The sequence below is a fragment of the Palaemon carinicauda genome, chromosome 26 (genome assembly GCF_036898095.1).
Source record: "Palaemon carinicauda isolate YSFRI2023 chromosome 26, ASM3689809v2, whole genome shotgun sequence".
NCBI classification, from domain to species: Eukaryota; Metazoa; Arthropoda; class Malacostraca; order Decapoda; family Palaemonidae; genus Palaemon; species Palaemon carinicauda.
Window position 1 is genome coordinate 95,484,379 of NC_090750.1, and position 5,000 is coordinate 95,489,378.

A 5,000-nucleotide genomic window follows, 5' to 3' on the forward strand; every position below is an offset into this window, starting at 1 on the left:
ATATAAAAGCAAAGGCATTAAAAGACACTGAATCTTAAATTTTCTTAGATCATAACATTTGTTCTTTTAATGCATGAATATATGTTTTTTTGCACCAAAAGTTATTTTTTTTTTTTGTGGCAGGCTTTTAAGGGCCTCAACAGAAATAGGAGCTGTCCTTATGGCCAACATGAGTGTTGACAAAATGACACTTAGGTAGAGTAAAGATGCCCACTCCTGAATCCGTGTGTTGATATACTTTTGAAGTTTGGTATGAAGTACTGGTGCCAACCCAATTCTTAGCATTGTTAGTAATACCGTGCTAAATGAACTTTGTCTTCAGTAGCCGTGCAGTAGATCGGCATGAGGGAAGTGAGAGGCCATGGATTAAATCAAACACTTATCGGCGCATGGGGGCACAAATCCACGGGTGTAGCCTATCAACACTGATGTCAGAGAGGAGGGTGGTGGTGACATCTTCCCAACACAGGGATAAACAGGATGTCCTGCATGCTTGGTACTTTGGATCTTTTCGTTGGGCTTCTGCCAAGGCATTGTAATCTAATCCCAGGTGAATAAAAGTCCATGCACTTCTTAACAGGGCATCGCCAACGGGGTTCATTTTCCCAGGGACGTCTTGAAGGGTGCAATGTATCTGGTCATGGTGTAGAGATGTCGTCGTTGACGGATGAACTACGCGTTGGACTATCAAGTGTAGGTGAGCACCAGGTACACATGGTCCATGCGAATGACAAAGGGCACACCATCTAAGATTGTGCAAAAGTAATGGACAGCCAAATGCACCCTCAGCAATTCGCGGTCAAAGGTAGTGTCCGTATTCTGCCTTGGAGAGTTTTCTACTGAAGAAGGCCAGTGTGTGGGGTGAGCCATTGACTACCTGTTCGAGAATTGAACCAATAGGGATGTCACTGTCATCAATGAAGAGAAGGAGAAGAGCATGTGGTACAGGAAAAGTGAGAACATCAGCGGTTGATAGGGCATTCTTTACGTTGCAGAAGGCTGCTTCCTGAAGGGGACCCCACTTCAGGGGATATATGTTTGTCATGCCCAAGAATTCTTGCAATGCATTGACAGTCGAGGGTGTGGGGAAGTTCTGAACAGCTGATACCCTCAGAGGAAGCGGATGGATGCCTTCTGGAGTGATGCGGTGCCCTAAGAGCGTTACTTCATTGGCGCAAAGGTATACTTCTCATACCAGATTACAAGGCCGTTCTGTTGAAGGCGGTCGAGAGCAATGCGTAGGTGAGGAAGGTGTTCCTCTTTGGAGGAAGAAAACACAAGTATGTCATCCACATACCATACACAGAGGGGGAGCTCTCCTAATATATCATCCATGTGTTACAAAGGACAAAACAGGAGTGATTGAATGTGAATATGCCAAAGGGGGTGGTGATGGCATAGGTATCTATGTTTGCAATGATGTGGAGTACAAGGTCGAAGGGGCCAGGATGAAGAGGTGTCGTTAAGTATGAGTCTGCGTTGATTAAACGGTGATATGCCACATCAAACAAGAGGTGGAAATTGATGAAGAAATCTGCACCGAATATTAGCAATGTTAAGTGGGCAACGAGAAACTTCCATTGGTATCTGGTGCTCTTAAATTATAGTATGAGTGCCTCGTACCCATGGGTGGGGGTCTCTGATCCTTTGGCAGTTACTAGGCGGACGACAGCAGGCTTAGAAGGACTGCGTCGTGTCCCGTAGAGTGTCTGCCAAAAACTACTGGTAAAGGGCAGCAGGTTCATTGACGTGGCATGGATAGAAGAGTCAGGTTCGCTGGGTGACATTGTTAAAGGGTGGGGCGCTTTGGTGAGCGGGAAAGTGCCGAATAGCGGCCACTCTGTAGATCACCAATGTAGCATTGCTAAAGGCCTTAACAGAATGAGGTGCTGGATATGACTGGTTTATTCAAACGACATAACAAGGTTACATACAAATTGTTGAGGATGACAATGGCATAAAAACTTTAGCAATATTCTATTATCAGTGCTTGAGAGAGAGAGAGAGAGAGAGAGAGAGAGAGAGAGAGAGAGAGAGAGAGAGAGAGAGAGAGAGAGAGAGAAAAGCAATCCCTTTACCATGTATTACTGTGTATGAAATACATTTGCATTACATCTTTGTAGTTTTGGACCATTATAATTTTTGCCGTTTTGAACGAGCTTCTTATCAATCATTGCACTTCTCTGATTTAATTGACACTGGTCAGATGGAGGAAATTGGACCCTTCAGTTAAAAAAGGATCTTTCTCATTTTCTTGGGTAATTTAGAAACGCCTTCGATAACTACACAAAGTACTGACGATTGGATCACTGGTTTTGATCACTATCTCTGAATGCATTGAAATCTTTTTGGCATCTTCAGACCCAAGTATGAAGAATGGAAAATATCCAATCAACAACAAGTTACCAGCGAATTTCATAACTGTTTCAAACATATAATTTTACACACACATAAACACAAACATATACACGAATTGGGAAATTGCAAGACTTGTGAAATCTCTAATAAAGTAATGAGATCTTCTGAACGTTAACTGACTTATGCCATCCGATTTTATGATGAAAAAGAAAAACAAAAGACAGAATCTGGAGGAAACACTCTAATTGGTTATCTTGTCCGTGTTGGTGGATAGGGAGTAGGGAAGATGAGTGTCAAATAACTCCTAGGGCAAGGGCCCCTCATGTTTGACTCGAGGGCAAAGTTATCTTTGTGCAGCAGCAGCTGTTGTAAATCGGTCTATACTTGCCTAGAAAAAAAAGAGGGAGTGGTGAAGACAAGTCCACATAATCTAGAACACCGACCTATATCTGGTGAAAAAAAAAATAGAATCTTGTCTAAGATGTGGTTAGGATATGTTGCTGGGGGAAGAGCAAGACATTTCCCAGCAATAAAGTTTAGCTAAACAAATAGGACTGGGGTTACGATGGTACAGTATCCTGATGGGTTCATCTCTCTAGTTCTTTTCGAAACTTTATATTATCAAGAAACAAGTCCATGTCAATACCTCATAAATGATGCAAATCAATTATGCATTTTACTTCCGAATACTGTTGATTAATAAGTAATAACCATCTTGAAAAAATGCATATTACAAATAAAGTTCAGTTAAAATTGATTTCCATTTATAATCTATATTTCTAGCAACTTTCTGATAATCTGAATTTGAAGAATTTTACTCCAGAATTACGCAACAAGAATTGATATTACATATTATCTCTCGCAAACAAGTAATTACCTGTTTGTGTTACGTCTTATCTATTATGTGTATGTGTGTTTTTATGTATCTGTATATATCCAACTGAACCTCGTGTATTCTGTTTTGGTTTCAGTAATGATATCATACACTATATATATATATATATATATATATATATATATATATATATATATATATATATATATACATATATATATATATATATATATATATATATATATATATATATATATATATATATATATATATATATATATATATATATATATGTATATATATATATATATATATATATATATATATATATATATATATATATATATATATATATATATATATATATATATATATATATATATATGTATATATATATATATATATATATATATATATATATATATATATATATATATATATATATATACATATATATATATATATATATATATATATATATATATATATATATATATATATATATATATATATATATAGCCAGGGCGCTAGCCAACCGTTGAGAAACTACCACTGGAAAGTTGTGGGTTGTTTGACTGGCCAGACAGTACTACATTGGATCCCTCTCTTTGATTACGACTCATTTTGTCGTTGCCTGAACATACACAGAAATGTCTGATCTATTCTCTCCACATTCTCGTTTGTCTTCATACACCTTTCAACACTGATATTACCAAAAAAACTCTTCTTTGTTCAAGGGGATAACTACCTAACCTAACTGTACTGTGGCTACTCTTCTCTTGGTAAATACTCTTTAGTTATAGTAAGCATCTAATCCAGGAGGACACTCCAAAATCAAACCATTATTCTCTAATCATGATTAGTTCCATAACCTCTGTACTGTGGCCTTTCACTCTCATGAATTAGAGTTCCATAGCTTGAGGGTACACTCGGGTAAGCTGTTCTATCTTATTTCTCTTCCTCTTGTTTTTTAATCTAATTTGATGTTGTTTCGTTTTTATGCTACTTAATTTTGACTGTTCATATCTTCTCTTGAAGTTTATTTCCTTGTTAACATTCCTCAATGAGCTAGTTTTTTTCCTTGTTGGAGGCCTTAGGCTTATAGCATTATGTTTTATCAACTAGTGTAGCAGCTTTACTTGGAATAATAACAATAATCATCGTCTACTCCTATTGACGCAAAGGGCCTCGGTTAGATTGGCCAGTCGTCTCTATTTCGAGCTTTTAATTAAATACTTCTCCATTCATCATGTCCTACTTAATACTTCATAGTCCTCAGCCTTGTAGGCCTGGGTCTTCCAACTCTTCTAGTCTATTGTGGAGCCCAGCTAAACGTTTGATGAACTAATCTTTCTTGGGGAGTGCGAAAGGAATGCCCAAACCATCTCCATCTACCCCTCATCATGATCTCATCCACATATGCCAATATTCTTCTGAGGGCTTTGTCTTACAAAATCGGTTGACTATTTTTCATTGTCATACCCTGCCTCATGTCCATATAATAACGCCCATCTCACTAAACTGAAATATAGTCTGATTTTTATATGTAATTTCATGTGATTTGATTTTCATATTTTACTTAACTTAGCCATTGTCTGATTTCCTTTTTTTTTATTCTTTCACTAAAATCCAATTCTAAAGACTATCTATTCGAGATCATAGTTCCTAAATAATCCTTTCTCCTTCCAATGATATCTTATTCTATTCATCTTGAGCCCAACCTTGTGTGGTATTTCATGCATTCTGGTACAAAGCATTGCAAATCTTGGGATGTTCTCCTAATAGAGACAGCCTCATCAGCATACTC